Here is a 12,024-nt window from a genome sequence, read left to right as displayed (position 1 = left end):
GTGCTCTAACTCAGAGTGTGAGGGGAAAGGAAACTTATGGGGAATGGACACTGTCATGAGGTCCTGTCAGGGGTCTGAGTCAGTCTGGCAGGCACACAGAGACCCAGCAATTACTAAATGATTTGGAGTTTGCTTTGCATTCAAAGTTCCCCAAGAATATTCTCCACTTTTATCATGGCTTCACTTACTCAACCGGAAATCATGTCTGACGCTTTCTAACATTTGATGGACAACAGACTAAAACCATTTATGATTTAAATATTTAAATCTGGCTAATGTGTTCCCATCTCTGCTGTTCCGGGTGTCAGTCACTGATGAATTTAAGATCTGGTGTCTTAAAAGGACGCATTTGAATCAGTTCTAATGAGATGGATGAAACTAGAGCCTGTTATACAGAAGTAAGTCAGAAAGAAAAACACCAATAGAGTATATTAACGCATATAGATGGAATTTAGAAAGATAGTAATGATGACGCTATATGTGAGACCGCAAAAGAGACACAGATATAAAGAACAGACTTCTGGACTCTGAGAGAAGGTGAGGTGGAATGATTTGAGAGAACAGCATTGACACATGTATATCACAATCTGTGAAATAGACGACCAGTCCAAGTTCGATGCATGAAACAGGGCACTTGAAGTCGGTGCACTGGGACAGCACTGAGGGATGGGATGGGAGGGAGGCGGGAGGGGCATTCAGAATGGGGGACATATGTACACCCATGGGTGATTCATGTCAATGTATGGCAGAAACCACCACAATATTATAAAGTAATTAGCCTCCAATTAAATAAGTAGATTTAAAAAAAAAGATCTGGTGTCCTGCAAGCTAGACATTATTTCTGTTGATTGGTAGTGTCTGCTCAGGAGATGAGATTTGAGCTGATGGTTGGTAGATGGCGTCACAGCCAGGGAACAGGAGTCTCATGGGGGAAGTCTGGTTATAGCCAGAGACCCAGGAGGCTTCCAGGGTGCTGCTCTTTCACTCACATCCCACACTGTACCTGTCCCCAGGTCCCATTGATTCTGCCTCTGAGCATGCATACGAGCTCAGTCTCTTCAATCTCTTTGAGACACTATGGACTGTAGCCCACCAGGCTCCTCTGTTTATGGGATTCTCCAGGCAAGAATACTAGAGTGGGTTGCCATGCCTTTCTCCAGGGGATCTTCCTAACTCAGGATCAAACCCATGTCTCCTGTGTCACCTGGATTGCAGGCAGATTCCTTAACCACTGAGCTACCTGGGAAGTCTCTCTTAACCTGTTCCTTCCTCTCCTCATCCTATTGTCCCTTTTGTCCAGACTCTGAGTGTCTAAGCTAAACTGAGCAAGAGCCCCATCCTTGGCTTCTGCCGTCAGTCTACTTCTTTTCACTTTATTTCTCAGATCACAGTCAAGGTGATCTTATCAGACATGAACCTGACCATGAAGTACCCCTACTCGTCTCCTTCCAGGCTCAGCTCTCCCTGCACTCTTCCCCATCCCAGTTGTGTGGACAACCACACAGCTCCTCAAACACCACCAGTGTCTTCCACCCTTCCTGCCTCTTGGGCTGCTTTTTCTCTGGCTGCAGTGCTTCTTCCTTTTTTGTTCATCTGGGAGACTCCTGTTTATCCTTCAAGACTTAGCTCCATTGCCTGCTCTTCTGTGAAGTCTTCCCCTGTCCCTTCACTTGCATAAGTGGCCCTGGGCATTGTTCTCCTCATATCATAGTACATTGCCATAGAGCTGCCAGAACTTACACAGGACAGGGGAAACAGACTCCTGGAGGGCACAAACAAAACCTTGTGTGCACCAGGACCCAGGAGAAAGGAGCAGTGACCCCACAAGAGACTGACCCAGACTTGTCTGTGAGTGACCAGGAGTCTGGCAGAGGCATGGTCGGCCGTGGACTGGTGCAGGGTCGGGGGCACTTAGTGTGTCAGTGTCTGCATGGGACCTTTTGAAGGAAGTTGCCATTATCTTCATTACCTCCACCATAGTTTGGCCTCAGGTCAAACAATAGGAAACACAGCCCCACCCATCAATAGAAAATTGGATTAAAGTTTACTGAGCATGGCCCCGCCCATCAGAAAAAGACCCAGTTTCCCCCTCAGTCAGTCTCTCCCATCAGGAAACTTCCATTTGCCTCTTATCCTTATCCATCAAAGGGTTGGACAGAATGAAAACCACAGTCACAGAAAACTAATCAAACTGATCACATGGACCACAGCCTTGTCTAATTCAATGAAACCATGAGCCGTGCCGTGTAGGGCCACCCAAGACAGATGGGTCATAGTGGAGAGTTCTGACAAAATGCGGTCCACTGGAGAAGGGAATGGCAAACCACTTCAGTATTCTTGCCCTGAGAACCCCATGAACAGTATGAACAGGCAGAAAGACAGGACACTGAAAGATGAACTCCTCAGGTTGATAGGTGCCCAATATGCTACTGGAGAACAGTGGAGAAATAACTCCAGAAAGAATGAAGACACAGAGCCCAAGCAAAAACACCCAGTTGTGGATGTGACTGGTGATAGAAGTAAAGTCTGATGCTGTAAAGAACAATATTGCATAGGAACCTGGAATGTTAGGTCCATGAATCAAGGTAAATTGGAAGTGGTCAAACAGGAGATGGCAAGTGTGAACATCAACATTTTAGGAATCAGTGAACTAAAATGGACTGGAATGGGTGAATTTAACTCAGATGACCATTATATCTACTACTGTGAGCAAGAATCCCTTAGAAGAAATGGAGTAGCCCTCGTAGTTAACAAAAGAGTCTGAAATGCAGTACTTGGGTGCAAACTCAAAAAATGACAGAATGATCTCTGTTCATTTCCAAGCAAACCATTCAATATCACAGTAATCCAAAACTATGCCCCGACCAGTAATGCTGAAGAAGCTGAAGTTGAATGGTTCTATGAAGACCTACAAGACCTCCTAGAACTAACACCCAAAAAAGATGTCCTTTTCATTATAGGGGCCTGGAATGCAAAAGTAGGAAGTCAAGAGATACCTGGAGTAACAGACAAATTTGTCCTTGGAGTACAGAATGAAGCAGGGCAAAGGCTAACAAAGTTTTGCCAAGAGAATGCACTGGTCATAACAAACATTCTCTTCCAACAACACAAGAGAAGACTCTACACATGGACATCACCAGGTGGTCAATACTGAAATCAGATTGCTTATATTCTTTGCAGCCAAAGATGGAGAAGCTCTATACAGTCAACAAAAATAAGACCAGGAGCTGACTGTGGCTCAGATCATGAACTCCTTATTGCCAAATTCAGACTTAAATTGAAGAAGTAGGGAAGACCACTCGACCATTGAGGTATGACTTAAATCAAATCCCTTATGATTATACAGTGGAAGCTACAAATACATTCAAGGGATTAGATCTGATAGAGAGCCTGAAGAAGTATGGATAGAGGTTCATGACATTGTACAGGAGACAGGGATCAAGACCATACCCAAGGAAAAGAAATGCAAAAAGAATAGCTGAGAAAAGAAGAGAAGCTAAAGGCAAAGGAGAAAAGGAAAGATATACCCATTTGAATGCAGAGTTCCAAAAAAACGCAAGGAGAGATAAGAAAGCCTTCCTCAGTGATCAATGCAAAGAAATAGAGGAAAACAATAGAATGGGAAAGACTAGAGACCTCTTCAAGAAAATTAGAGATACAAAGGGAAAATTTCATGTAAAGATGGGCTCAATAAAGGACAGAAATGGTAGGGACCTAACAAAAGCAGAAGATATTAAGAAGAGGTGGCAAGAATACACAGAAGAACCGTACGAAAAATATCTTCATGACCCAGATAATCACGACGATGTGATCACTCACCTAGAGCCAGACATCCTGGAATGTGAAGTGAAGTGGGCCTTAGGAAGCATCACTATGAACAAGGCTAGTGGAGGTGATGGAATTCCAGTTGAGCTATTTCAAATCCTGAAAGACGATGCTGTGAAAGTGCTGCACTCAATATGCCAGCAAATGTGGAAAACTCAGCAGTGGCCACAGGACTGGAAAAGGTCAGTTTTCATTCCAATCCCAAAGAAAGGCAATGCCAAAGAATGCTCAAACTACCACACGATTGCACTCATCTCACAGGCTATCAAAGTAATGCTCAAAATTCTCCACGCCAGGCTTCAACAGTACATGAGCCGTGAACTTCCTGATGTTCAAGCTGGTTTTAGAAAAGGCAGAGGAACCAGAGATCAAATTGCCAACATCCGTTGGATCATAGAAAAAGCAAGAGAGTTCCAGAAAAACATCTATTTCTGCTTTATTGACTACGCCAAAGCCCTTGACTGTGTGGATCACAACCAACTGTGGAAAATTTCCTAAAGAGTTGGGAATACCAGACCACCTGACCTGCCTCCTGGGAAACTTGTATGCTGGTCAAGAAGCAACAATTAGAACCGGACATAAAAAATCAGACTGGTTCCAAATCAGGAAAAGAGTACATCAAGGCTGTATATTGTCACCCTGCTTATTTAACTTATATGTAGAGTGAAAAAGTTGGCTTAAGACTCAACATTCAGAGAACTTAAGATCATGGCATCCGGTCCCATTCACTTCATTGCAAATAGATGGGGAAACAATGGAGACAGTGACAGACTTCATTTTGGGGGGCTCCAAAATCACTGCAGATGGTGATTGCAGCCATGAAATTAAAAGATGCTTGCTCCTTGGAAGAAAAGTTATTACCGACCTAGACAGCGACATTGCTTTGTCAAGAAGGTCCATCTAGTCAAAGCTATGAGTTTTCCAGTAGTCATGTATGGATGTGAGAGTTGGACTACAAAGAAAGCTGAGTGCTGATGAATTGATGCTTTTGAACATCAGCTCCAACATCAATGTTGAAGACTCTTGAAGTCCCTTGGACTGCAAAGAGGTCAAACCAGTCAATTCTAAAGGAAATCAACCCTGAATATTCATTGTAAGGACTGATGCTGAAGCTGAAACTGCAATACTTTGGCCACCTGATGTGAAGAACTGACTCATTTGAAAAGACCCTGATGCTGGGGAAGATTGAAGGTAGGAGGAGAAGAGGACGACAGAGGATGAGATGGTTGGATGGCATAACCATCTCAATGGACATTAGTTTGAGTAAGCTCCAGGATTGGTGATGGATCGGGAGGCCTGGCTTGCTGCAGTCCATAGGGTCACAAAGAGTCGGATACGACGGAGGGACTCAACTGACATGTCCATCCCAAACTACCTAACTATTCCGTCCCCCCAGCAACCATAAGTTTGTTCAGAAAGTGGTATTATTTCAATGACTGTAGTGTCAAGATCCCTTGGAGACGGGAATGGCTGCCCACTCCAGTATTCTTCCTGGGAAAATCCCATGGATAGAGGGGCCTGGTGAGATACAGTTCATGGGGTCGCAGAGTTCGACATGACTGAGTGAGCACACAAACACACAGACCCATTTTAAGAGGATGGATTTAGTAAAAACTACATAATATAATACATAAATCCACATGTATGGGAATATTGAAAAAACACAGTACATCACAATATGCTGAAAGGAACCTAACACCTCTGTTCACACTTCCAACAACTGTTTTCTGTCTTGCGTCCTAACTGGACATGAGGCCCTCTGATGTGCCAGTGGAGTTCAGGGCAGGTGCCAATCTGTGGTTTAAGTTTTAGCAAAACTTAATTCATTGTCTTTTGAAGTTTAAAAGTTTAGGTACAAATAGAGATTCTAATTTCTTCTTCTGAAGCCCCAGTGGTTCACCTTGCCCACTCCCTGGGACGTGTCACCTTGTTTGGAGACCACTGCTCCAAGGACTTGTCCTCCTAGTGGGGTTGATAGAGGTTTCAGTTCACTGGTCCTTCCACTAACAGACTTGCCTGAGCTTTGGGGCACTGACTTCATCCACCTCTTCTCTCCTTGCCTCTTTTAAAAAAATTTTTTATTGATTTATTATTTTTGGCTGTGCTGGGTCTTCATTGCTGCTTGCAGGCTTTCTCTCGTTGCAGCGAGTGGGGGCTGCTCTCGAGTTGCAGTGCACAGGCTTCTCATTGCAGTGGCTTCTCTTGTGGAGCACAGGCTCTGGAGCACGGGCTCTCGAGCACAGGCTCAGTAGTTGTGGTGAACGGGCTTAGTTGCTCTACAGCACGTAGGATCTTCCCAGTCCAGGCATTGAACCTGTGTCCCCTTCCACAGCAGGTGGATTCTTAACCACTGGACTAACAGGAAAGTCCCTCTCCTTGCCTCTTATTGACCACATGTATCGGGTCAATACATGTCTTCTGAGTGCTCTGCTGGGCTATTCTCTTGCCCATCGTGTTCGAGTACTGGGAGAAATCATTTCTCCATGTTATTCTTTGAAAAACAGCATGGCCTAAAGAACCCTGTTGCCTAGAAAACAGCAGATTCCTATCTCTTGGTTCTTTCCCTCTCAGAGACCCTGGCTGACCAATCTCCACCCTTTGGGTGCATCAAAGGACTTCTGAGCCCAGATAAAAGATGAGGAACACTTTTTAAGTCCTTCATTTCCTTGCATGTCAGCCCTCAGTCCACCCCCAGTTGCAGCTATTTTTCATTTTCATGTTTGTGGCAACAGACCACATGAATACTAATGGGAAAGATATCTAAAGGAAAGTCCATTGTTTTGATTATGTGTGTTCCGTGAATATCCTCCTTGTATTTTAGCCTTAAAATGTGTAGAAAGTACACTTTATTTTTTAAATGTGTATTTACATTATTTTTGCTTGAGTGTAATTGGTTTGTAATGTTGTGTTAGTTTCTGCTGTACAACGGAGTGTAAAAAAGTGTACTTTATACCTATGGCTAATTCACGTTGATGTATGCCAGAAATGAAACCAATATTGTATAGCAATTATCCTTCAATTCAAAATAAATAAAATTTTAAAAAAGTATACTTTTGAAGCAAACAGTTGTTGCAGGGGTGAATCAGATCCCAAATAGTTCACTACTAGAAATGGTGGACGTCTGGTTTATTGCTGAGAAATTATCTCTTAGGGATTAAAATACAAAAATCGTCTGTTATTTTCTCTCAAGAAAAGAGAGTACTACATTATTCTGAAGATCTGGGTTGAGATACTTGTGGACATGGATGCTGGAGGATAGATAGGTTTTGTAAGTCCTAAATATTTGCCGTTCCTCAAATCTAGCAATAAGATTAGATAGCAAATGCTTCTCCCTGTATACTTCATATAAGACCCTTATACTTCATATAAGACCCAATGGACAATGGAGATTCCTGTGTGACCAGCCATCTCCTCTACCCCATCCTCCACAGTTAGGAGCCTTATTGTCAGAAAACAACCCTACTTATTTTATCTGCCTGCTTAACATCTTTGATGGTTCTCTATTGCTGAAACCCTTGGCTAGCATATAGGACCCATTCTAACTTGACTACACCATCACTTCATCTTTCTCTTTCCCTCTTTATATTAACACGCACACACATCCTCTTATTTCTTCTAAACCAATAATGCTAGTTACATCAGAATCCAGCATTCTGGGTAAAAATTGGGTTAGACTGTTAATACAGTTGGATATTAGAATTTGTCTATAACAAGAGAGTGGTGTTAACGGATGGTAAGTGGCTCAGAAATGGGGCATCTCAGTCAGGCACCAAAATGTTCTTGAAAGTGAGTGTCAACCTTCATTGACTTATGGTTTGCCTGGGGATCTTGTTCGTTTTAAAATTTTTATTTATTATTATTATTTTTTGGCATGTGAGATCATAGTTCTCTGACTAGGGATCAAACCCACTCCTTGCTGCAGTGGAAGCTTGGAGTCTTAGCCACTGAATCTCCAGGGAGCTCCTGCCTGGGCATCTTGTTAGACTGCAGATCCTGATTCAGTAGGTCTAGAGTGGGACCTGAAATTCTGCATTTCTAACAAACCCCCAGGAGCTGCTATTGGTTTACTGGGCACTCTGGGCATCAAGGTCCTAAGCTGTGCTGTTCAAGACGGTGACCCTTGTCACATGTAGCTATTTAAATTGAAATAGATTAAAACTGAATGGCTACCCACTCCAGTATTCTTGCCTGGAGAATTTCATGGACAGAGGAGCCTGCTGGGCTCCTTCGTGTCCATGGGATTGGGAAGAGTCAAACACGACTGAGAGATTACACTTTCACTTTTCAGAACTGAATAAAACTTAAAATTCACTCCCTTGATCACACTAGCCACCTATTAGGTGCCTACTATACTGAATAGTGTTGAGATAAAACATGGCCATCACTGCAGAAAGTTCTATTAGACAGCACTGTTTCCCAGAGTGCTGTTTTTCAATGGTTTTCTACAGGCCATCTACTGAATCAGAATCTCTAGGGGTAGCGGCCTAGAAATGTGCATCGTAAGGAAGCACCCCTATGGGTTCTTATGCATGTTAAAGCCATGGGAAAGCTTTTATGGAGAACTGGAGTCTGATGTTTAGAGATAAATGTAATGTTTACTTGCTCAGTCGTGTCTGGCTCTTTTTCAATCCCATGGATTGTAGCCCACCAGGGTCCTCTGTTCATGGCATTTCCCAGGCAAGAAATCCCATGCCATTTCCTTCTCCAAATGTGGGGATAGGTAATGGAGCAGCTCAGCTTAAACTGGAATGCCCTTTTTGCCAGCCATGAATAGTATATGCAGTTGTCTATAGGTATAGTAGGTTTCACCTGGTGGGGCTAACCTCTGACACCAAAGTCGTGTAGGGTGGAAGAGGTGTGAACCCCTCAAGGCAGTAGTGTTCTGCAGGTGTGCGGCCAATCCCAGTTGTGTTTTTTGGTCCCATGTGCATTCTGCACTTGCAATGCAGGGGGTCTGGGTTCGATTCCTGGTCAGGAAACTAGAACCCATATGTGGCAACTAAGACCCGGCATATGGACTTCCCTGGTGGCTCAGACGGTAAGGAGACCGCCTGCAATGCAGGAGACCGCCTGCAATGCAGGAGACCCAGGTTCGATCCCTGGGTCAGGAAGATCCCTTGGAGAAGGACATGGCATCCCACTCCAGTATTCTTGCCTGGGACACCCCATGGCAGAGGAGCCTGGAGGGCTACAGCCCAGGGTGGGGGTCACAGAGAGTCAGACACACACACAAGACCCAGTGCAGTAAGAACAACAATAACAAAATGTAGATACCTGTCTCCCATTGTCCCTGCCTTGGAGATTCCAGAAATTCCACACAGAAGGAAAAACCCCATGTAACAACCCTTTTCACAGGGTAATTGGACCTGGAGGGTTGACAGGCAGGGACTTATGCCAAGGCAAAACTCTACGATGGTTAGCAGTCTGCAGAGTTTTCCTGCTGATAGAAGTTCATGTTCTTGTGCTCATTTTTAACTGGGGCCATGCACAGTGGACAGACAAAGCTGGAGTTAGTTGTTGAAGAGAGCTCTCCAAAGGCAGGAAGTAAATTTAAGTCTACTGTCCGAGATATCTCTGTGTCTGAATAAATCAGCTGTGATCCTTTACTTCAAGCAGAGACTGAACTTAAGTCTGAGAAGATGATGGAAGGAGCAGCGGCTGCTGTGACGAGCTGCCTGACCCCTCTTTGAGGTCTCAGCTATGCTTTCCTCCAGGTGCTGGTGGCCCAGAGCTGAGCCCCTCCCCTGGAATTGCTCCTGGTTAAACAATTGCTCCTGATGCTGCAGCTCCAGTACTTTGGCCACCTGATGCAAAGAGCCTGATGCTGGGAAAGACTGAGGGCAGAAGGAGAACGGGGCAACAGAGGATGAGATGGTTGAATGGCATCACTGACTCAATGGACGTGAATTTGAGCAAACTCCGGGGGATGGTGAAGGACAGGGAAGCCTGGTGTGCTGCCGTCCATGGGGTCGCAAAGAGTCAGGCACGACTTAGTGACTGAACAACAACAAAAAACAAAGGCATCTCTCCCAAGGTTAGAGCCCCTTCTTGGTGACAACCCACACTAGCATCTGGTCACTGAAGAGGTGGGAAGGTCTGGCCCGTTTGCTTCAGGGCAGGCCACTGGTGAGGGACCATCCCAGGACAGCCGCCACGGGCCTGCCTGAGGCCGTGTGCCCGTGCATGCCTGCACTGCAGTTCTACTTCTCCCCTTGCCCGGTCCTTTTTTAAAATTATATTAACTTTTTATTTTTTTTTGGCTGTTCTGGAGATTCTGCACTCTGGCTTTCTCTAGTTGCAGACAGTGGGGGCTACTCCAGTTGCAGTGTGCCGGCTTCTCATTGTGGTGGCTTCTCTTGTTGCAGGGCACAGGATCTAGGACTCACGGGCTTCAGTAGTTGTGACACGTGGCTCAGTAGCTGCAGCTCCCAGGGCTTAGTTGCTCTGCAGCATGTGGGATCTTCCCAGATCAGGGATCAAACATGTGTCTCGGGCATTGACAGGCAGATTCTTTACCACTAGCGCCACCACGGAAGCCCCTTCCGCAGGCTACTTTCCTCAAATCTGGGTTTTCTCTTGATTTTCTTATCAGCCTTTCTGTCACCACCGAGTGATGATGTTTTTTGCTTTTCAATTTCCACATATGGTCCAACCATTACACATCTGCATCCCTTCCCCTTCTCTTTCTTTTCCTTCTTTCTTCTTCCCCTGACTCCTGCATCTCTTTGTCCCCTCTCTTTCGTTCTTTCTCTCCTTCTTCCTTTGTCTCCCTCCGAATCTGTCTCCCATCTCTGTCTCTCTCTTCCTCTCTCTTCATCCCCAAGCAGCTCACTTTGAATCCTACAGGGACAGGGCTATTTGCAAAGGAGGGGTCTCAGTCACATGAGTATGAAGCACCTCCCTATGTTTTTTTTTAATTAAAAAAATTTTAAACAGAGTGTCATTGCTTTACACTGCTGTGTTAATTTCTGCTGTACAGCAACATGAATCAACTATATGTACACATATATTCCCTCCTTCTGGAGCCTCCCTCCCACCCCCATCCCACCCTGTAAGTCATCACAGAGCACCAAGCGGAGCTCCCTGTGCTATCCAGCAGCTTCCTGCCAGCCGTCTATTTCACACATGGTGGTGCGGGGCTTTCTAGGTGCTGCTACTGGTAAGGAACCTGCCTGCCAGTGCACGAGATGCCAGAGACTCGGGTTCAATCTCTGGGTTGGGAAGATCCCTAGAGAAGGAAATGGCAACCTGCTCCAGTATTCTTGCTTGGAGAATCCCATAGATAGAGGAGCCTGGCAGGCTACAGTCCATGGGGTCACAACGAGTTGGGCATGACTGAGCTCATACACACACACACACACACACACACACACACACACGCACAGAGTGTATATATGTCAATGCTACTCTCTCAATTTGTCCCTCCCCTCCCCCCTCTGTGTCCAAAAGTCAGTTTGAGACCCCTTCTCCCTTTATCTAATAGAAAGCAGTACCCTGGGAATGTTCTGCTGGGGGCTGAGGGTTCATGAAGGAGTCCTGAATATGATGGAAACTCTCTGGAAGGTGCTGGGTTTGGGGCAGCTGCTGTGGGAATGAAGGTGGGTATCTGCCCCTCCCACCCCCTGAGTGAGCAAGAACATGACAGAAGGAGAGGGGAGGGGTTCCCCCACCTCATTTTATCCTCTTGACAGTTTAGCCCAGAACTAGTCCTGCCAGTGTTATTTTTGCCTGTAAATGCGATTTATTTCTACTGTCAAATCAATCCTTTTTTAAAAAAATTATTATTAAAATTTAGATAAAGTTTTAAAAAAATCCCCTCAACATCTGGCACCAGAAGGGAGATTTCAGAGAATGAGATGTTCAGATTTGCCTCACCCCGGAGCTCCCTTTTTGAGCAGTGATAGGTCTTTAGAGGCATTTAATCTCCATCAGAATCCTGAGATACGTATCATTACCCCTGTTTGCTAGGTGAAGAAAATTGATGAGCACAGGAGGGAGGGACCACAGGGCTTCACTGGTGGGCCAGTGGTTAAGAATCAGCCTGCTAGTACCGGGGACACAGGTTCGATCCCTGATTCGGGCAGGTCCCATGTGCTGAGGGGCAACCAAGCTCATGCACTACAACTACCGAGCCTGTGCTCTATCTAGAGCCTGGGAGCTGCAAGCACTGAGGCGCATGCGCCGTAGAGCCTGTGCGCC

The sequence above is a fragment of the Budorcas taxicolor genome, chromosome 21 (assembly GCF_023091745.1).
Source record: "Budorcas taxicolor isolate Tak-1 chromosome 21, Takin1.1, whole genome shotgun sequence".
Classification (NCBI taxonomy): Eukaryota; Metazoa; Chordata; class Mammalia; order Artiodactyla; family Bovidae; genus Budorcas; species Budorcas taxicolor.
This window is presented reverse-complemented; position numbering follows the sequence as displayed.